The sequence below is a fragment of the Humulus lupulus genome, chromosome 5 (assembly GCF_963169125.1).
Source record: "Humulus lupulus chromosome 5, drHumLupu1.1, whole genome shotgun sequence".
Taxonomy (NCBI): Eukaryota; Viridiplantae; Streptophyta; class Magnoliopsida; order Rosales; family Cannabaceae; genus Humulus; species Humulus lupulus.
This window is the reverse complement of record NC_084797.1, coordinates 229,945,014-229,969,291: the sequence shown is the minus strand read 5'-3', so window position 1 is coordinate 229,969,291 and position 24,278 is coordinate 229,945,014. Positions and strand designations below refer to the sequence as shown.

General features: G+C 35.4%; 1 long non-coding RNA gene across 1 annotated transcript; it reads left to right on the top strand.

The window, feature by feature from the left end:
• The first annotated feature begins 4,217 nt into the window (after positions 1–4,217).
• Positions 4,218–9,203, top strand: LOC133778327 (uncharacterized). The gene is made up of 2 exons (XR_009869083.1): positions 4,218–5,704; positions 8,658–9,203. It is a non-coding gene; the product is annotated as an uncharacterized LOC133778327 (long non-coding RNA).
• Positions 9,204–24,278: the final 15,075 nt, after the last annotated feature.

Below are 24,278 nucleotides of genomic sequence, written 5' to 3'. Positions count from 1 at the left end.
AGAGAAAACTCTGGAGAATTCATGTTAAAGAATTGTTCAGAGATAATCTTGAGATTAATAACAGAGACTCGTGGACTAGGCAGATTTAACTGCTGAACCACGTAAAAACCGTGTGTCTGATTCGTTTGTTTGTTTTAGCCATTGCCTTTAATTGTTTGCGTGCTCTCTTCTTTTATCTGTTGACGAAAAACGGCGTCAACAATTATCTAATTGAATAATTTTATCTAATTTAATACAAATCTTAAAAATTAATAATGATCACTTAAATAGTTAATATTATTAATTATTTAATTTAATAATTAATGTTACATAATTAATAATATTAACTATTATTAAATTATTTTAATATAGAAATTGAAAATTTTATTTAATAAAAGTTTTTACAATTAATAATGATTAATTAAAAATTACTACATATATTATAATAATTTATTTTTTATTAAATAACATTATCTAATTGAATAATTTTATCTAATTTAATACAAATCTTAAAAATTAATAATGATCACTTAAATAGTTAATATTATTAATTATTTAATTTAATAATTAATGTTACATAATTAATAATATTAACTATTATTAAATTATTTTAATATAGAAATTGAAAATTTTATTTAATAAAAGTTTTTACAATTAATAATGATTAATTAAAAATTACTACATATATTATAATAATTTATTTTTTATTAAATAACATTATCTAATTGAATAATTTTATCTAATTTAATACAAATCGTAAAAATTAATAATGATCACTTAAATAGTTAATATTATTAATTATTTAATTTAATAATTAATGTTACATAATTAATAATATTAACTATTATTAAATTATTTTAATATAGAAATTGAAAATTTTATTTAATATAAGTTTTTACAATTAATAATGATTAATTAAAAATTACTACATATATTATAATAATTTATTTTTTATTAAATAACATTATCTAATTGAATAATTTTATCTAATTTAATACAAATCATAAAAATTAATAATGATCACTTAAATAGTTAATATTATTAATTATTTAATTTAATAATTAATGTTACATAATTAATAATATTAACTATTATTAAATTATTTTAATATAGAAATTGAAAATTTTATTTAATAAAAGTTTTTACAATTAATAATGATTAATTAAAAATTACTACATATATTATAATAATTTATTTTTTATTAAATAACATTATCTAATTGAATAATTTTATCTAATTTAATACAAATCTTAAAAATTAATAATGATTAATTAAATAGTTAATATTATTAATTATTTAATTTAATAATTAATGTTGCAGAAAAAATAAATTATTAAAAATTACTATCTTATAATAATTTATTTTTTCTGTCCCGGTATGCTTATGATTGATGGTTGTTGACCACAACCATCAATTATAGGGATATCGACACAGAAATGATAAGTTTAAAGTATTAACAATAAAATAATGAATGAATTGTTTTTTTTAATTTGAATAACATTTTCTAATAAAACATCATAAAATAACATAAAATATTATAATATTGCATAAGATTTAAAAAATGATAACAAATTTTTTTGTTATCCATTCCTTTTCACATTACTAAAACTCACAGATTCTTGTAACACTCTAGATGGCGATTGACAAGACTTGGACAACATTGAGAAATCGTGCTTGTCAAGAATATTGGAATGGTCTACAATCATTTTTGAGGATGGCCTCGGAATATAAGGATTCTGATGGAAGAATTAGGTGTCCGTGTGTCAGATGCATAAATAATAGGCTTGAAATTTTACCTGTTGTCGAAGCACATGTATTCGATAGGGGGTTTTATCAAGGTTATGAGAGGTGGATTTATCATGGGGAAGCAGAACTAGATGTTGTTGATGTAGTTGATGATGATGAAGTTGACGAGATGATTCCCATAGTGGAGGACTTCCTCTTACCGACAACTGAGCAAGTAGACAATAGTGGCGCAAGTCAATATTACGACGAGTTATTTGAGGAGATTGAAGCTGAGTTGTATCCTGGTTGTGATTGGATTTCTTCCCTTAACTTCTTAGCTAAGCTATTACATTTGAAAGTTAGAGGGAAGATTCCTAACAACATATTCGATGAATTATTGAAGTTGTTAAAGATTTCTTTTCCGAAGGAAAATAAAATTCCATCAACGTACTACGAGGCTAAAAAGAGATTGAAGAAATTAGGGTTGGGATACGAGTCGATTCATGTGTGCCAATATGATTGCTGTTTATTTTACAAAGAGCATGCAAACAAAGAGGAATGTCCAGTTTGTGGAACTAGTCGATGGGTGACTTTTGAAAAAACTAAAGGAAAAAAGGTGCCGCATAAGGTGATGCGTTACTTTCCATTGACACCCCAGTTGAAAAGACTATACAGCTCAAGGCTTACAGCGAAGGACATCCTATGGCACCACACTGGAAAATCGAAAGATGATGGAGTGATGCGACACCCAGTGGATGGGACGGCGTGGAAGAACTTTGACATCAATCATCCTGGATTTGCAAGTGATCCTAGGAATGTTCGTTTAGGCTTAGCTGCTGATGGATTTAATCCATTTGGCAACATGAACCTGGCATACAGCATGTGGCCTGTGGTGTTGGCGAACTATAATCTTCCACCTTGGTTATGTATGAAAGACAACAATTTGATGCTGGCCATCCTTATTCCTGGTCCAAAATCACCGGCTAAGGACATAGATGTATTTCTAAGACCATTGGTGGATGAGTTGAAGGAGTTGTGGGCTAACTGAGTTGTTATGAGAGATAGTACGACCAACACTATGTTCAAGCTGCGCGCAGCTCTTTTATGGACAGTCAATGATTTTCCTCCGGCTGCGCGCAGCTCTTTTATGGACAGTCAATGATATGGAGGAAGCACAAAAAGACCTTGTTCTGATATTGTGCAAGATGGAGTTGATCTTTCCTCCGGCTTTTTTTGATATAATGATTCACTTGGTCTTACATTTGCCTGAAGAAGCAATTTTGGGTGGACCGATATTTATGAGATGGATGTATCCTTTTGAAAGGTACAGCAATTTTGGGGAGAGGTCTGACTTTCAAAGAGGAGTAGGTTACAGCAAAGGCAAAGGGAAAAAATCAGCTTCTAGCTCCACAAGTTAAAGTCAGTCACAGGCCCAACCTCGGGAAGACATTGCTACTATGGCAGAAATAATTAAGTCAATGCGTGAAGAGATCCGGATGTTGAAATCTCAACAAGGTCCATCTGGTAATCCTCAGCATACCAGTACAGAAACTGAGTCGCGGTTTGAAAGCCTTCTCCAAAGATATTTACCATCACAACCTGAAGGTGGTATATCTTCTCAAAGTCCACCTCCTTGGTCGATGCCACAACAACAACATGTGTATCCACCTCAACAGAATTATCCAAACACGTACGGACGTTCCTCCCAGTCCCCTCCTTTATATTACCCCGACGTCGCTACCGGATCTCAGACTTCACATCCTAGGCGTCGTGACTTCGGGGATTCATTGCAGCAGCAGCATCCACAGCAGATGTATGGTCAATTTGTGAGTCCGTCGCAGCAGCAGAGGTATGGTCAGTTTGAGAGTTTTTTGCATCAGTCTCCCTCACCGCAACCACATGCTCGACAATTTAGATCATCTTCGCAGCATCACTCTACACAAGCACCACAGTTTGCTTCACCACCGTTGCCGCGCCCTAATACTAGTGATCAAGATATTGATCTTAATGAGTATTTTACACCAAGTTGGCCTGATCAAAACAATAATAATTAGATTATGTTTTTTAATTATATTAAGACAACTGAAATTTTATTATGTTTATGTTATAATTACTTTATATGTAATTAAAATGAGACAATTTGTATTTTCTTATTTTAATTTTATGATTAATTACAATGTTAGTTTTGTTTGATGAATATTAATTGTGTTATTAATTATAATATATGTTAAATATTATTATTTTTAAATAAGTATTATATGTATATTTATTAAAAAATAAAATAAAATTAATTGTTTTATTTTAATATTAGTATTTTAATACCGGCAGATTAATACCGGCAGAACCCGCCGGTAATAAACCAGTCAAAAACGGTGTCAGCGTTGCACATCACCGGCGGACTCCCGCCTCTATTAATCCGCCGGTAATAGTGAAATACCGGCGGATGGTGTCAAACGGTCGGTAATGGTGATAATACCGACCGTTTATTAATGGCGGGACTTTACCGGCGGACCTCCGCCGGTAATAACAAATACCGGCGGATATACCATGTATTACCGGCGGGCTCCTCCGCCGGTAATAGTGATTTTTGTTGTTGTGTTAGTTCTTGAGTTTTAAATTAATTTATCAATTTTTAAGTAATTTTTAATTTATTAGTTTTATTTTGATTTTATTTATTTTTATTTATTTTGTTTAATTATGTTGTTACTAATTTATGTGTGTTTAATTTCTCTATGTAGGTGTATTTGTTGGGGGAAATGAAATGTTGATAAAATGTTGGTATAAAGAAATGAAGAAAGCAAGCCCAAAATGAAAGGCCCAATCCAATTCTTGATAATACCATGTCATCAATCCATGTACTTCTTTCTCCACCATTGGATTTGTAACTATAGGAAAAGATGACAATTTTGAGCATGAATCCATGTGTTTTTTTTTAGACCAATAGGAGTGTTATCCTTTACCAAAGAATTTATCTATAAATAGGAGTCTCATTTCACCATTTAAAGCATACCTTCTCTTACACCACTTCTTCCATCTCTCTATTCTCTCCATCTTTTTCTTTTCTTAGATTAGTTTTTATGTATTTTTAGAGGAATAATTTGGAGGTTCCTCCTCCAAATTTTCCTATTTATGTTGTAATTTTTATTTTGTTTTTGATAGTTATGGGTTTCTAATCCACTTAAAATTATTAAGGTGGAGGATGAACCAAAATATAACTATATAGTGTTTATTTTATGTTGACCTCCCAAAATGAGCAATAAAGTTTATGATTTTTCTTCTTCTAAATATTTCTTTCATCTATAATATCATGTATTTTAGATTGTTAGAACATATTTTACTTGGTTCTTAACTATGCAAAAATATAGTATTCTTTGATTAAGATGTGTCATTAAATTGTTCACATCCAATGCTTAGAACAAAAATACTATATTTTGCTTTAGAAATAACATTATTTGATTTTTTTTTTAGTTTCATTAAATTGATTCACAACTAATGCTTTGAAGTTATACTATTGAAGTGAAGGAAAATTTATATTTTTTGAATTAAAGAGAGCTTAAAGGAAGAATAATGTTTTGGAAAAGGTAATTAGATTAATTTCAATTATCACTAAAAATTGGGAAGTCAACATATTAATAAATATTATTATTTATATTTTGTGGATTCTAAAATCTTAATAATTTTATAAATAACTATTAAAAACAAATCTTTTTAGTTTATTTATTTTAATTTTTTTTTAGTATTTTCTTTCTTTATTTTAAAACAAAACACATTAATCCTTGGAACTAGGTTAGAAATTTATTTCACTTTGGTAAAAATAGTTTTCTCTTTTGATTTAAGTCAATTCCTTTGGGTTCGACCTCGTGCTTACACGAACACTATTCTATAAATATGATTCGTGCGCTTGCGAGTATAAATTTTTAAAACATACCCGTTTTGGGTCCATCAAGTTTTTGGCGCCGTTGCCGGGGAGTTGCAAAGAAGAGAAACAATTTGTGTCAAGGTGAGTAAAATTCTTCTACTAATTATTTTATTTTTTATTGTCAAAAAAAAAAAAAAAGTATGCTCTGTGGTTGCAGTTTCGACTGATCTTCCACATCAGAAAATGTTTCTTGTCTTTGTCATTTAATTTTATTTTTCATTTATGTTTGCTAATTTTGTTTTGTTATTTAATTATGTTTATTTCTTGTAATTTTAATTTGCAAAAAAGAAAAAATTTAAAATCTCTTGAAATTCTAATTATGCTCTATGGTTGCAATTTCAATTGACCTTCCATATTAGAAAAGGTTTCTTGAGATTTTCACAAAAAAATTGTCATTGAGTTATTGCCATGTTTCCTATTGGTAGCATAGGTTACATGAGCCAAAATGGATGCCCTTGGAATAGTACTAGGAATTTTAACAATGCATATCATCCTAGGGAAAGAGAAGACATCAACGCTCAAATAGAAAATTTGTCTAGAACACTAGATGTCTTACAAGCTAGGCAAACTCAAGATGACCATAGGGAGATAAATAGTGCATTTCACTCTCATCACCATGAAAATTGTAGTCATCCCTTGGAAAATCCCATTGATTTTAGTTGGAAGCCTGAGTACAACTATTATGCATCATCGCACTTTGATTATAATGAAACCAATGATGTGCATGCTTATGAGAATTCCTCAGAAATCCCATTTGATCCCACCTATAATCCAAATTCTACATGGAGTCAAAACATGCCTCCAATGAACCATGTGCATCAATTCAACACGCCTAATCTGGGTTATGCCCAACCCAATCTGTCATGTCCTCCTCAACCAAAAATTAATCCATCTCTAGAGGATACCCTACAACAGTTCATGCAGTCGACCCAACAAATTTTGCATCATCAATCTCAATCCCTTTTGAAAATTGAGACACAAATGAGTCAACTTGCAACTATTATGATCGAGTCAGAAAAACAAGTTCTTCCTAGTCAACCCACTCACGACCCATTAAGTCAAAATGAGAGTGAAAAAATGAATGAAGTTGTAGGAGAACCGTTGATAAGCATCCAACCAATTCTTGAAACTAAGAAGTTGGATGAAATGATTGTTGTGGCTCATGATGAAAAAGAAAAAGATATTGTTGTATTTCATGAGCCAATAGTTGAACCAATATACATATTCACTCAAATTCCAAAGGAGAATAAAAAAGATGTGCAATTTTCTTACTTCATTGAAATGCCACCAAAATTGCATGTCTCTAATTACTTTGTAGGTGTGATGCTTTCAATTCTCATTTATGGCATTTGCATCAACATTATAGTTCACCCTACAAATGAAATTCTACACCATCGATTGGGTGTAGGATAAAAAAAAAAATAGTCGGGCTAAAGACTATAAACTAAAGCGCTTTGTGGGAGGCAACCCATAAGTTTCAAGTTCCATTTTGTATTTCCTTTTGTATTTCACGTTTGTTGTGTGTTTGTTTCATGTTTTTCAAGTTCAAATAAGTTTGAAGGAAACTTCTAGCCCAAAAACGAAGGAGCCAAATCATGGAAGCATACATTCAAGGGAGTTTTCTTAACTTTTTCAAATTTATTGCTCATTGAGGACAATGTTTTGTTTAAGTTTAGGGGTAGTGTTGTGTGTGTGTTTTTTTTTATATAAAATGTTCAAAAAAAAAAAAAATTGGTGATTTTTCATTTTTAGATGATAAATTGAATTTGAATTTAGTTCTTAGAAAAATGTGAATATTTCTTAAGCTCTATTTTTAATCTTTGGGTAAGTCTTGCTTAAATATAGATTTTTCATAAAAGAACACTTTCTATCTTTCTAAGAATTTTTGTGTAATTTAGATTAATTTATATAAGCATAAAATTTTGTAAATCTCACAAGTCCTAGAATTCGATTAATTATCTCTTGAGGCGAAATCCTAGAAAAGCACATCATTAGGGAGATGATTTAGGCTATCTTTGGAACGTTTGAGCCTTTTGACTTAATCACCGTTACGCACATTATTCCCTAGTTTACCCCATTTGAGCCAAACACGAGCCTTGTTATTGTTTTACCCATATGTCAAATCTAAAACTTCTTCATAAATTTCATTATTTACACATGAGAAAATATCATAGAGTTATGCATCTTGATTTGTTACCAAAGTGAAAATAGGAAAGAAATTCGGAAAGCCACATCTTAAAAAAATATATATTGTGGCAAGCTAAAAAAAAAAAAAAAATTGAAGATTCCAAATGGGTTGAAAGAATTACTATGGAAATGTTATAGCGTATACTTGAAATATTGTGATGTCTAGTGAAAAGTTCGGAAATACTCATGTGTTAGGAAAAAGTGATCTAAGCTTAAATTCAATATCATTTTTCTCACCTTTTTCTTTACCCGCACATTACAAGCCTATAAAGTCCTATTGATCCTTGATTTTGTGTTGTTCTACATTAGTGGAGAGAGATAAGAAAAACGAACCTATGGGACTTTAGTACGAAAAAAAATTAATTCATCATTCCTTGAGATTTATTTATTTTATCTTTGCATAAATTTTTCCAAAATTCCACATGATTACTTGGTAAATAGTTTTGTGTTTCCATATTGAAAATTAGTTGTTGAAAGCAAGATTGACTATTGGATTAATTACATGAACTTAATGTCTCTTCATAATTTTCTTTGAGCTACTTTCATTATGCAATTTTTGAGGAAAACATTTGATGTCTCCAATTAAAAAAAAAAAGTGTGTTTTTAATTTTTCTTTTGCTTGAGGACTAGCAAAACATTAAGTTTGGGGGTGTGATAACTCTACAAAATAGAGTTATTTTACCACATTTTATAAGCCAATTGTTGCTTAGTTCTTGAGTTTTAAATTAATTTATCAATTTTTTAAGTAATTTTTAATTTATTAGTTTTATTTTGATTTTATTTATTTTTATTTATTTTGTTTAATTATGTTGTTACTAATTTATGTGTGTTTAATTTCTTTATGTAGGTGTATTTGTTGGGGCAAATGAAATGTTGATAAAATGTTGGTATAAAGAAATGAAGAAAGCAAGCCCAAAATGAAAGGCCCAATCCAATTCTTGACAATGCCATGTCATCAATCCATGTGCTTCTTTCTCCACCATTGGATTTGTAACTATAGGAAAAGATGACAATTTTGAGCATGAATCCATGTGCTTTTTTTAGACCAATAGGAGTGTTATCCTTTACCAAAGAATTTATCTATAAATAGGAGTCTCATTTCACCATTTAAAGCACACCTTCTCTTACACCACTTCTTCCATCTCTCTATTCTCTCCATCTTTTTCTTTTCTTAGATTAGTTTTTATGTATTTTTAGATGAATAATTTGGAGGTTCCTCCTCCAAATTTTCCTATTTATGTTGTAATTTTTATTTTGTTTTTGATAGTTATGGGTTTCTAATCCACTTAAAATTATTAAGGTGGAGGATGAACCAAAATATAACTATATAGTGTTTATTTTATGTTGACCTCCCAAAATGAGCAATAAAGTTTATGATTTTTCTTCTTATAAATATTTCTTTCATCTATAATATCATGTATTTTAGATTGTTAGAACATATTTTACTTGGTTCTTAACTATGCAAAAATATAATATTCTTTGATTAAGATGTGTCATTAAATTGTTCACATCCAATGCTTAGAACAAAAATACTATATTTTGCTTTAGAAATAACATTATTTGATTTTTTTTGTAGTTTCATTAAATTGATTCACAACTAATACTTTGAAGTTATACTATTGAAGTGAAGGAAAATTTATATTTTTTGAATTAAAGAGAGCTTAAAGGAAGAATAATGTTTTGGAAAAGGTAATTAGATTAATTTCAATTATCACTAAAAATTGGGAAGTCAACATATTAATAAATATTATTATTTATATTTTGTGGATTCTAAAATCTTAATAATTTTATAAATAACTATTAAAAACAAATCTTTTTAGTTTATTTATTTTAATTTTTTTTTAGTATTTTCTTTCTTTATTTTAAAACAAAACACATTAATCTTTAGAACTAGGTTAGAAATTTATTTCACTTTGGTAAAAATAGTTTTCTCTTTTGATTTAAGTCAACTCCTTTGGGTTCGACCTCGTGCTTACACGAACACTATTCTATAAATATGATTCGTGCGCTTGCGAGTATAAATTTTTAAAACATACCCGTTTTGGGTCCATCATCGAGCCCAGAAAAACTCACCATTTTCTCTACAAAAACCAAGCCAAATACCCTTGAAATCCATCTAACAGCCTAATTTAATTATCCCAGAAGTTCCACTATGATTCCAGCATAAAAACCTAACAAACTCCAGCTTCAAAACTCATCAAACCCAAAATACAATCTCAAACTTTAGAACCTTAAGAAAACCAGAAACTCAGCCAAATAATTACATAATTCAGTAGTTAGAATCACAATTAAGGGTTTACCTTAGCCCCTGTTTGAATCCTCAAAGTGATGCTGAGCAATTCTCCAAGTTTAAAGCTCAAATCCTAGCTTGATTTGCAAATTCTCCCCTTGGTAAGGTTGAGAGAAAATAAGAGAGAAGGAAGAGAGGTTTGGGTCGGTTCTCACAGTTCTGAAAGCTTCTTATGTTTTGTTTTATTTAACTTAGTCTCTAAGGTTAGCTCAAGGCTCGGGGTACCAAAAACGTCCCCGAGGGAAAAATGGTAAATTTCCCTCATAATCCCTCCTAAATATTCTAACCTCAAATATATCTCCAAATATTTATTTCCATAACCCCATAAAACGTCTAGTACCCGAAATAACCATCGACTCGCCCCGAGTCGGATTTTCAACCCCGTTGTGACTTTCTAGGTAACCACTCCCTATGCCTGTCTCGGATCGTGCAACCCAAATATTTCACAAATATATCACAATTATTCACATTTATCACATTTATGCTCTCCGCGACTTAAAATTACAATCATGCCCCTAATAACTAGGTGAGGCCCACATGCATATTTAATTCACCGAAACATGCATCTTTATTCACATATTCACAAAAATTCACATATTATAACAATAAATCACTTATTGCCCTACAGGCACGCTAATCAAGGCTCTAAGCCTTATTAGCGAATTTGGGTCGTTACAACTATCCCCTACTTACAGAAATTTCGTTCTCGAAATTACCTGAATAACTTGGGATACCGCTCCCGCATCTATGATTCCAGTTCCCATGTCGCATCCTCAACTCAAGATACCAAGGCGATAGTCTTGCTTCGCAAGACTTTGTCCTTCCGACCGAGAATCTGAACTGGCTTCTCCTCATAAGACAAATCCTGATCCAGTTCCAAATTTTCATAACTCAGAACATGCGTCGAATCAAACATATACTTCCGGAGCATGGACACATGAAACACATCATGGACTCATGATAAGGCTAGAGGCATCGCCAATCTATAAGCTACCTCTCCAACCCGCTCCAGAATCTCGAAGGGGCCAACAAATCTAGGGCTCAGCTTGCCCCGAACACCAAACCGTTTCGCTCCCCTCAAAGGTGAAACTCTAAGGAACACATGGTCACCCACCTAAAATTCCACGCTCCTGCATTTCAGGTCTGAGTAACTCTTCTGGCGGTTCTGGGAGGTGAGCATTCGAGCTCTAATCTTCTCAACCATCTCATTGGTCCTCTGTACCATCTCAGGACCTAAGTACCTCCTCTCACCTATCTCATCCCAGTGGGTAGGTGATCTACACTTCCTCCCATATAGCATCTCATATGGAGCCACTCCGATAGTTGCCTGATAACTGTTGTTGTACGAGAACTCAATCCAAGGAAGAAACTTACTCCAAGATCCCCCAAAATCTAGCACACAGGCTCGTACCATGTCCTCCAATATCTGAATCGTCCTCTCACTCTGACCATCTTTCTGAGGATGATAAGTGGTACTAAACCGTAACTGTTTGCCCATAGCCTTTTGCAGACTCTCCCAGAACTTGGAGGTGAAGGTGGGGTCCCTATCGGATACTATCAACCATGAAGTCGAACAATTTCCTTCACATATAACTCAGTATACTATTCCACAGTATAAGTTGTCCTGACTGGTAGAAAGTGGGCGGACTTGGTGTACCTATCCACAATCACCCACGCTGAGTCATGCTGTCCCATGGTCTTTGGCAAACCAACCACGAAGTCCATGGCGATATCTTCCCATTTCCACTCCGGAATCCCTGGAGGCTGCAGCAACCCTGGTGGCCTCTGATGTTCAGCCTTGACCTGCTGACAAGTTAAGCACTTGGCCACATAATCCACCACATCCCTCTTCATGTCCGACCACCAATACAAAGCTCTCAAATTCGGGTACATTTTCGTCGTACCTAGATGTATGGAATATGGAGTGGTATGCAGTTCATCAAAGATCTCTCCCTGGATATCTAAATCAATCGGAACACAGATCTAACCCTTATACTTTAATAACCCCATCTTCGAGATAGAAAAGTCCTTAGTCGCTCCAACTAAGACGTTCTCCCTATAACCCCTCAACTGGGAATCATTCCCATGTGCCTCCTTTAACCTCTAAAGGAGCATAGACTGAAGAGTGATGTTGGCTAACCGACCAACCACCAACTCTATACCCGCTCTAGTCATCTCCTCAGCTAGCTTATCAGATATTTGTCTCGAACTGAACAGCTGTCCTGGGCCGTTCCGGCTCAATGCATCAGCAACTACATTAGCCTTCCCAGGTTGGTATAGGATGTCACAATCATAATCCATAACCAACTCCAGCCACCTTCTCTGGCGCATATTCATATCCTTCTAAGTAAAGAAGTACTTTAAACTCTTATGGCCGGTGTATATCTCGCTCTTCTCACCGTATAGATAATGTCTCCAAATCTTAAGTGCGAATACCACCACTGCAAATTCTAGATCATGTGTTGGATATCTTTATTCATACTCCTTTAACTATCTCGATGCATAGGCTATTACCTTCCCAACTTGGATTAGCACACACCCTAAACCCTGTCTGGAAACATCACAACAAACCACGAACTTCTCGTTGTCTATCGGCAGACTCAACACTGGCGCGGTGATCAGTCGTTGCTTCAACTCTTTGAAATTGTTCTCACATCTGTCTGTCCAAACATACTTCATCTTCTTCTTTGTCAATTCTGTCAATGGTGTAGCCATCCTGGAGAACCCCTCAACAAACCACCGATAATACCCGCCAGTCCTAGAAAACTCCTCACCTCAAGAACACTGCTCCGTCTAGGCCAGTCTTTTACTGCCTCAATCTTACTTGGGTTGACCAGAATCCCCTCCTTACTGACAATATGGCCCAAAAATGTAACTTGCGGTAACCAGAACTCACACTTGCTAAACTTAGCATATAACCTATGCTCCCTTAACTGCTGCAATACCAAACGCTGATGTTGCTCATGCTCTGTCTCCGACTGAGAATACTCCAAAATGTCATCAATGAACACAATCACAAACTTGTCCAAATATAACCTGAAAACCCTTTTCATCATGTCCATAGAAGTTGCTGGGGCATTGGTTAATCCAAAGGACATAACTAGGAATTCATAGTGTCCATACCTCATGCGGAAAGCGATCTTTGGTATGTCCTCCTCTTTGATCCTTAACTGATGGTAACCTGATCGGAGATCTATCTTAGAAAACACTGTCTTTCCCTGCAGCTGGTCAAACAAATCGTCAATCCTAGGCAGTGGATACTTATTCTTAATGGTCAACTTGTTCAGCTCCCTGTAGTCAATACACATTCTAAGAGATCCATCCTTCTTCTTAACAAACAACACTGGAGCACCCCATGGAGAGAAACTCGGTCTGATGAACCCGAAATCCAGCAACTTCTGCAACTGAATCTTCAGCTCCTTCAACTCCGCCGGAGCCATTCTGTAAGGTGTCCTAGATACTGGCTCCTTCTAATCAACCATTTCATCCTACAATAATAAAGAGTACTAATTAATATTAAAAGAGTAAATACAATAAAAATTTACACTTTTTATATTAGACATTTACATAACTTTTTTCCGCATCCTCACGAATCCAACATGTTCGTGGCCTAGTGTAACGTCCCAAATTTCCTAATAAGGATTACGGCATTGATTAGGGGGTCAGGATGAAAAATTATGGAATTATGTGAATAATATTATAATATGACTTGATATGTATGCTTAGGTGTATTAAGAATGCATGTGGGTCCATTTCTGTTTAATTGGGAAATTTACATAATTTGGTCCGTTATGGGTATATTTTTCATATATTTGGTATGTGTGTGGTACTACATTATTATATGGTTACGTTTGGTTTACTCGGCACAAGACGATCCTGGGGAGCAAGCTAGTAGGAAAGTCACAATGGGACCCATACTTGACTCGGAGTGAGTCAATGGGTATTTTGGATTTAGCACATTACCGAGATATTGGGTTATGAGAATAAATATTTGATGACAAATTGGGAGTTAGTGAGATCAGGGGAAAATATGGGAATTTTGACTATTTTACCCCGGGGGGAGGGGGTGTTTTGGGGCCCCGAGCATTATGATTTGCTTGAGGTTACTTATGCTTGAAGTAACCTGTCAGAAAATAAAAAGAACGTTCTCTGTCCCTATCATTCCCTTTTCAACACCCGATCACATTTTTGAAGGAAACTCGAGTTTTAGGACTCGGAATCAAGCAAGGATCGAGGCATAGAAATTCTAGGGAAGATTAGAATCTTATTAGTCGGAGGATTTAGTTGGGACATGACTCAATCGGAGGTTATCACTAGGGGCTTGGAAATAGGATCGTGCTTGAGGGTCGTTTATTGGTAACCTGTGCTTGGACCAAAGGTAAGAAAATTGCACCCAGTATGTGATGCATGTGATGCATCCGACACATGTGATTAGGGCATGACATGAATATTGAATATGGAATTGTTCAAAGCTTGTGTCTCTATAAATGTGCATGATCATAATTATGCTGGTGGTTGTTAAGTAAGCATGTTGAATGCCTTATATTTGGATATTTGACATATGATATATGCATGGTTGCATTGATTACTTGTGAGTGGAACTGACTCAATAGTCAGAAACGACATTGGTGTTAGTACTAGTCATGATCGGCAATAGTATTGAGTGCTGGTCGTATGGAATTGACCTACGAGTCAAGTGCGACATTAGCATATGAAACGCAGATTCGAAATGATTAGATCTAATCAACATAAGCATTAAATTATTGAGCGACCCAATGGTCGAAGAAAACTAAAGCACTTGTCTAGTCTAAAGGCTAGTTACTTAGAGCCAGGGCCAAAAGGCTCAGGTGACTGAAGCATCACATGGCTTAGGGTCAAGAGCCCCAGAGTGTGACTCATTAGTCACCTATCCAAAGTGTGACTCTTTTGTCACCTATCCAGAGTGTGACTCATTAGTCACCTACCCAGACATAGACTCATTGGACATCTATTCAGGGAGAAGATCCCCAGAGATAGACTCATTAGTCATCTATTCAGAGAGAAAACCCAAAGAGACAGACTCATTAGTCATCTATTCAAGGAGCAGATCCCCAGAGAAAGACTCACTAGTCATTTATTCAGGGAGCAGATCACCAGAGATAGACTCAACAATCATCTACTCAAGGAGCAGATCCCCAGAGATAGACTCAAAAATCATCTACTCAGGGCCCTGGACCCCATAATCATTGTTTGGACTTGCCTGCATGCATGTATAGGGATATTACTGCTAGGCATGCTTATTATGATTTAGTGACATGTTATTACTTGTTTATGAGCATGTTGAGTTTTCTAGCTGAGTCTCGGCTCGCGGGTGCTTTGTGGTGCAGGTAAAGGCAAAAGAAAGCAGGACTATCCTTGAGTTGGAGAGCTTAGGTGACAATGTGTACATATGCGACTGCTCGACCACCACAGCTGAAGGTTTAAAGAGGAACTAGGGTTAAATCCTATTTTGCCGCTTAGGTCGGCTAGTTGTAAATATTTTATTGTATTTAACCTTTAAAATATATTTTGGGATCTCAATGTATACAATAAATGTTTTAGTGAAACATTGTATCTTTGACCAAAATCTTTAACCCTACTTAGTTACACGATTATGGCGAAATGACTGGGTTAGCGAGTTTAGTACTATTTAAAATGCACAACGTAACGGTCCCTAGGTAGTAGGGTGTTACAACTTGGTATTAGAGACAAGCTAGGCATGTACACTCGTCACTAAAGACAAGCTTCACTCAGGGTATGGTAACTATTTATGTGGTTATGTGCTTAACTACTTAAATAGAATGTAAATGCTTTACCTGCATACTGTATTAGGGAGCATGAGATTCTGATAAAGCCTGGCTCTGGACTATTGATATGATTATATGATCACCTGCTCAGTGAATATACAAATGTGTTATTTGCATGCTGGAGTTGAGAGCATGGTATGTATGTTGGAAGAGCACGGGTTATGAATTGGTGTATGAATGTTGTGGGTGTATTTTTAGCACTGCAGTGGATTGTGAATGTGGTGTTGTGTGATTGTTCCCGTGGGGAAAGATTTTGAAAATGCTCATCATGTTTAATGGATCAAGTTATTGATTGCAGACTGGTGAGAGGTTATGTACCCAAGGCAGTTAATGAGACCTGGTGGTGGTTATACTGAGGCTGGGAATTACAGCCAGGGTTTGAGTTCTTCACCTGCCCCTCATAATTTCCAACAGGTGTTTACAGATATGCAATTAAGATTGCAGAGGCAAGAGGAAGAGATTAGGTGTTTGAAATAGCAGCAGGTTCTGTCAGGGAATACCTCTTCCTTTGTTGTGCCAGGAGTGGCACCAGTATTGGCTCAGCCTAGGGTTGAGAACAGGTGGGAATTTCTTTGTGGAAGATTCCAGGAATATTACCCTCTAGTTTTTTAGGGAAGCCTAGATCCATTCAGAGATGAGCAATGGATGGGCATGATCAGTTCCATCCTTGACAGTATGGGGGTGGTAGGTCACGATAGGGTGATTTGTGCTACATATGTATTGTGGGATGAAGCCCAGACGTGGTGGGAAGTGGTGTCCTAGACACGAGATACAACAGCGATAAAGTGGAAAGAATTTAGACAGCTGTTTAATGAAAGATATTATTGTGATGCAATCAAGACTGCTAAGATGAATGGGTTTCCCAACCTGGTCTAAGGAAATGCAAGCAACGGTAACAGAGTATGTTAACAGATTTGATGGGTTGGCCAAGTTTTCTTTTGATATGGTACCCACTGAGGTAGCTCGGAAAGAATGGTTTATCCAGGGATTGAATCCCAAGATAGCTCATGGCATTAGAATCGCCCTAGTACATGAAATCTCTGTCTATGCTCAGGTGGTAGGGAAGGCTCTTGTTGTTGAGAGCATAAGAAATGAATTGAGAAAAAGAATGCCGGAGTGCGTGAAGCTCAGATAGTGATACCTCCGTTTATTGGATCAGGCAAGGACAAGGATTGGAAAGTCTACCCAGAATTCACTCGGTGTAAGAGGCGTCATCTGGGAGAATGTCGAGCAAGGGCATGTTTCTTGTAACGCCCTAGTTACTCCAAGACCGTTACTGTAATCTTTGAACCGTCCTAACTCACTAATCGAGTTCTTTGTTTATAAATGTGCATCTAAGTGTTATTAATAGGTTAAGGTGTAAAACTAATAAAAAGGAAATGATATATTTTATTTAAAACATAAAACTGCTCATGGGCCCATAAAAACGTTTACAAGTTATTTATCATACAAAATGGTCATTATAGTTTAAAATTTATAACCCACCAACCTAAGCGGCAAAAATAGGGTAAACCCCTTAGTTACTCTGAGAAACTCCTTGGTCGTGGTGGTCAAGCGGCCACATATGTACACATCACCACCTAAGCTTTCCACTCAAGGTTGGGTGAGCTTTTCTTTCCCTTTACCTGCACCACATAGCACCCATGAGCCAACGCCCAGCAAGAAAACTCAATACTGCATATAAATATTATCAAATGATGATCATTATAATCATACAGAGCTTATAGCTCTGAACATATGAGTAAATATCACTTTGTGGTTACGTTAACCATGAAGGAGCGTATAGCTCTAATCAGATAAGTGATTTAACACTTGAGGTTTTGGTAAACCATAATGAGTGACTGACGAGCAAGTCACTATGGGGCTCGAAACCCTTAGTCATGTGACAATTCAGTCACTTGGACCTTTTGGCCTTGGCTCCAAACAAATGAGTGAATGATGGGTAAGTCACATTGGGCTCAACACCCCTAGCCATGTGACTAAACCGTCACTGGGGCTCTCTGGCCTTGGCTCTAAGTGACTATCCTTAGGCTAGATAAGTACCTTTTTGTTTTCATCAAACTTGAGGTCGGTCCGACATTAATGCTCATTTGAGTCATTCAATGCAGATGTCGATTAGATCTAATCTTTGTCGGCTTGTGTTAAACACGCTAAGACCGTTCTTGACTTATGAGTCAATACCATGTGACCAGTGCTCAGTACTACTGCCGAGCTTGACTAATGAGTCACAACTTCATAGTTAATACTGACACCATTGCCAATTCTGAATATTTAGTCAGTGCCATGCACAAGTGAGAAATATTTGCTAAGCATTTGATACAATCAATGTCCATATTTAAACACTCAACATGCCTCAATAATATCCATGCACGTCAAATATGGGGTGCAGTTTTCTTACCTTTAGTTCGAGTGAGAATTAGTATAAGTACGACCCTTGAGAACGATATGTCTTTTAGTTCCTTAGCGGTCACCTAGTCATAACCAATTAGAATCCATCAATAAAGTAACTTAATAATAGGTTCACAATCTAAAACCTCACTCCTGGGATCAATCGTGCACTCTCGAGACTCTCAATCCACTAAAACGAGGTAAATGAACCAATCCCCGATCCCCCAAAACAATCATGAGCCCTAAAAATAGGACTTGCTGAAGCTGACCTAGTGCTGGGGTACTGCTAGGTAGCACTAGGGCGCTGCCCCAAGTCAAAGAGGCATATCTCCCTGCTCTGCCTAGCGCTAGGGCGCCACCTGCAGAACCAGATTTTTCTGGCCTTCTCCTCTGTGACTTCCCCTGAAAACCATGCTTCCATACCAACCCCAAACATCATTCAAACATGCTATTTAACCCCAAAACTTTATCCATACCCCAACCTCATCAAAACCCAAGTAAACTTCCTGAAAAACTTCCATTGATTCCCAACTAATCACTTCAAATTTCTCAACTGAAAACCATTAGAAAAACAGATTATAGCTAAAGTTTCATGGATGAATTCTTACCTCAAGCTGGATTTGAGTCCTCTTCAATGGATGAACTAAAGTTCTAAGCTCCAAACTTTGATTCCCTAGCTCGGTTCAAAAATTGGGGTTCAAAAATTGAAAAAGAAAAGGAGGAGGAATGATGATCGGATGAAGGAGAAGATTGCTCTGCTTTGGTAAGCTTCTACAGTCCAAATGGTTGATATATATCTTAGGGGTGAAAAGACTATTTTTCCCCTAGGTCATTTAAAGTCTTCTAAAGGCTCTGAAGGGTAAAACCGTCATTTCCTACCTATTTAGTTAATCATAATTAACACCATCCAATTCCCGTTATTCTCGATATTCTCAAATACCAATAATTCATATCCCGTTACCCTTTAATTCCCGGCAACGCTCTTGATAACTCTACAAAATAGAGTTATTTTACCATTTTTTATGTGCTAATTGTTGCTTAACTCTTGAGTTTTTAATTGATTTATTAAGTTTTAAAGTAATTTTGACTTTATTGGGTTTATTTTGATTTTATATATTTTTGTGTGTTTTTCTAGTTATTTTGTTGTAAAAAGTTGTAGTTAATTAGTTGAATTATTATTTTTTAGTTTGAGGTAAAAAAAATGTTGTATTATTGAACTTAAATGTTAAATCTAAATTAAGTAATAATTAATATTTTCAAAGAATTAACTTGATTTATTTTATAGTGAAAATATTTTACTATCATTTATTTTATGTTTATTTTGTTAGGGATTTGTGGTATTTTTGTGTTTGGAAAAAAGGATAAAAAGTTAAAAAAGAAAGGAAAATGTGTCAATTTTCCAAGTACAAAATAGCCCAGCCCAGAAGCATGCCTCCAACCCAGGCCCACGCTTAGCCAGGCCCACGCCTCACCTCCCAGCCATTCGGCCCAGCTGCCAGCCGAAGCACCAAGTCGCCTGCCCTCTCTCTAGACCCCAGCTGCTCCCTTTTGCCCAGACACCAGGCCCAGGAATTCAGCCCAATCCGCAGCCAGCATCTTCCTTTCTCCCCACGCCCACCTGCTGCATTCCGAAACCCAACATGCCCCTGCCCAATGCCACCAGCAAGACTACCCCAGCACCCTTCGGCCCAAGCTCCATCACGCCAGAGCCCACCAAAAGCCACCCAACCAGTAGCCTTCTTTTGCACTTTTTGTGTCCAACAAAAGCTCATTTGTCCCCTTTGTCTAAAATTCCATTTTTTTTACCCAAACTTTTCTACACATTCTACCCCAAAATCATCATTACACCTAAAATTTACCCATATATGTCATATTATTCTTCGTTTCAAATTTAATGTAATCAATTTAAATTATTTTAAACATTTTTTTTTGCTATAAATAAGGGAGTTGGGTGCTTTTTTTGGGAGAGGTCACACTATACAAGTTCTACACTTTCAAGACCTCTCTATTCTCTTCATTTTTTTCTTCTTTTTGGTCATTTTTTCTGAGTTTTTAGAGGGAAACTTTGGGGGTTCCTCCTCCAAATTTTCCTATTTATGTCTGTAATTTTTTGGTTTGTAATTTCTATTCTAGTTAGGAGTTTCTAATCTTTTTAAGATTATTAAGGTGATGATGAAACAATATGTAACTAAATAGTATTTATTTTGTATGATGATTTCCCATTTGGGCAACAAAGCTTATGGATTTTTCTTTTTCAAATATCTTCTTTCATCTTAAATACCATGTATTTTTTATTGTTAGCACATATTTACACTTTGTTCTTCATTAGTGCAAAATCATAATATTCTTTTATTAAGGTGTGTCATTAAATTGTGCACATCAAATGCTTCGAACAAAAATATTATGTTTTGCCTTATAAATAATATTCATTGATTTATTTGTTATTTCATTAGATTGCTTAGAACAAAAGTGAAGATATATCCTGTATTTTTATAAAAACTTATGCTTAAATAGAATATCTAATTTGAATAAGTGATGGTTTGATTAATTTCTACTATTACTAAAATTTGGAAATCAATATACTTATAAATATTATTGAACTTATATTTTGTGGATTCTATTATCTTAATAATATTTCTTCTACGATCTTGTTTACAATTATTAATTTAAGTATATATTGTCTTTAATATCTTTATTATTGTCTTTTATTTTATTTTCTTGATACAAAAATATCATCAATCTTTGGAGCTAGGTTAGAATTTATTAATTTTGGTTTTAAATAGTTTTCTTTTTTATTTTAGACAACTCCTTTGGGTTCGTTCTTATGCTTACACGAACACTATATTTCATATACGATTCGTGCACTTGCGAGTTATAAATTTTTAAAACATACCCGTTTTGGGTCCATCACTCATCACCAAATTACCCCGAGAATCACCCCGACCTCAAACTTAATCCCGTTATGACTAAACTGCTAATTTGCACTCAAAGATCGACTCATGCCGAATGGCTTGAACAAATCCACATTATGATGTTGCCTCAACAATAGTTCGCCGACATGCATACAAATATACAATCAAGCCATCAACAGGAAAAATTACCAAAATACCCATGTGATGAAATATGGACCCAAATGCATGCATTTAACATCATATTATAATATAATTCACATAAACATGCATATAATATTTTAATGGCGTAATAAAGAAATTATGGCCCTCCTAGCCTACTAATACAGTCATTAAACCACATTAGGGATTTTGGGGCATTACATTTCTTATGTGGGATAGCTGAGCACCTCGGGAGAAATTTCCTAAGGCGAAGGAAGGATGAGAAAAAGGGGGTGGATAGCTCGACTCCTGCTCGAGTGTTTGCTCCAATGCAGGCAGATTCGGAGACTGAGACTGAGATTGAGGCTGGTTCCTCAGTAGTGGTAGGTCAGCTTCCTAGTTCTAATTTTTGTATTATGCTGACGAGTTTTGGTGCCATGTTGTTCTTTGCTTGTTGCATCTAGAGAGGCATAGACTTGATATGCATATTACATGGTTATGTTGTGATGAGAATGTGATACTCTATTGGTAATTTATAGAGATGGGTTAGGTTACGGTGAGAATGGACTCATTAGTTGATTTGATGGAATTGGTTATGACTGACTTTGATATGATCTTGGATATGGATTGGTTATCCAAGTATGGGGCAATAATAGATTGCGAGGAAAGAATATTAACCCTTGGGCATGAGGGTGAGAAACCCTTGTATTTTTTGGCACTGTGCATGGACCCCGTATGTTTATGACATATGTATTTAGAGCTAGAGACCTATTGTAGGAGGATGCATAGGACTCCTAGCTAATGTGGTGGATACCACTTAGGTCGTGCCAGTGGGACCGAGACAGACTGGATTAGTCTATGAGTTGGTGGATGTATCTCCAGGGGATTTTCCAGGGTTACCTTTACACCAAAGAAATGGAATGGTGATTAGCTTGGTGCCGGGAACAGAACCAGGTCTAGGGCACTATATTGAACGGTTTCAGCAGAGCTGTTGGAATCAGAGGTTTAGTTATTAAGTAAGATGGTATTTTTTAAGGTGGATCTTTGATTTAATTATTACCAGCTGGAGATCAGGGAAAAGGATATGCAAAAAGACTGCTTTTATATCAGATATGTTCATTGGAAGTGCTGAGTTATGTTTTGAGGATTTGCTTAATGTTGAGTTGTTTTAATGGATTAGATGAACAGAGTATTCAAAGATTATCGGAATTGGATTTGTGATTGTCTTGATTGACGATATTGTGGTATATACTCGGTTTGAGACTTGTCGAGGTCAAGGAACGCCTTAAAGGCCAAGAGTTTCCTTGGATGAGCAGGATATTACATGTGCTTTGTGGAAGAGTTCTGAGTCTTCTTACAGATCAGAACCAGATTTTAGGTTATTTTGATATTTCATTGACATGAAAAAGTGATTGTCTATGCATCTATTTATTTGAAGGGTGTAACTAGAACTAGAGTAGAGTTGCTGGTGGGCCAGGTGGCCAACATTATGTTTGAATTACTCTTGTAGAGAGGATCAAGAGGAAAAAAATCGTTGAGGGATCACAAATTGGGAAGAATTGAAGGGAATGTCTTAGCTGGATTAGCTAAGGTATAGGGATCGGATTTGGGATCCGTTGGACACTGCGATTAACGGGAGATTCTGGATGAATCTCACACTACCCCTTATTCTCTTCATCCAGGCATCATGAAAGATGTTCCAAGATCTGAAAGCTTTATATTGGTGGCCTGGGATGGAAAGGGACGTAACAAAAAACGTGGCAAAGTTCTTAACCTGTTAGCAGGTCAAGACAGAGTATCAGAAATCAGTAAATCCAATACATCCTTTGTGTATTCCATAGAATAAGTGAGGAAACATCACGATGGATTTCGCGGTGGGGCTACCTAGGATAATGGGCCATCATAATTCAGTTTAGGTCATTATGGACCAGTATATAAAATCAACTCGCTTTTTATCAGTGAGGACGAGTAATACATTTGATCAGTATACAAACCTCCATGTGAGAGAGGTAGCACACCTTCATGAAATTAAAGGTCTATCTTATAAAATGAGGCCCCTATTATTACTTCCAAGTCTTGGAGAAGGTTTCAAAAGGCGATGAGTATAAATTTGGAGATCAAATGCTCGCTTCTTAGAGTAAATGGGAAACTTTTGTTAATTTGAAATGCCTAAATGTGGAATTCCAAGTGGAAGATTGTATCTTCCTTAAACTCTCACCATGGGAAAGGGGTGAGGAGGTAAGGGCAAGTTGAGCCCTAGATTTGTGGGATCGTGTAAAATCCTGGATAGGATCGATCAGATTGCCTATGGATTGGCCTTCGTATATAGTGTATTTAAGATTTCCATGTTGAGCAAACATGTGTTAGTTGGGGCTCATGTGTTGAATTATAAGAATCTAGAATTGGAGGCTAACTTATCCTATTAGGAATAGCCAGTTCAGATTTTAACAAAAAGAACAAGGTTTTGAGGACACAAAGTTATACCTTGAGTTAAGGTATTATACAGAAACAGTAAGGTCAAAGGAGCGGCTTCAGAACTAGAATCAGATATGCGAGATTGATATTCCGGGATAGTAAGTTAAAATTTCGAGGACGAAATTTCTGTAAGGAGGGGATAGTTGTAACGTCCCACATTTTATAATAAGGCTTAGGGACTTGATTAAGGGGCCAGGATGGAAAATTATGGAATTATGTGAATAATATTATAATATGACTTAATATGCATGTTTAGGTGTATTAAATATACATGTAGGCCCATTTCTATTTAATTGGGAAATTTTCATAATTTGGCCCGTTATGGGTATATTTGTCATATATGTGGTATATGTGTGGTACTACATTATTATATGGTTATGTTTGGGTTACTTAGCACAACACGATCCTAGGGAGCAAGCTAATGGGAAAGTCACGACAGG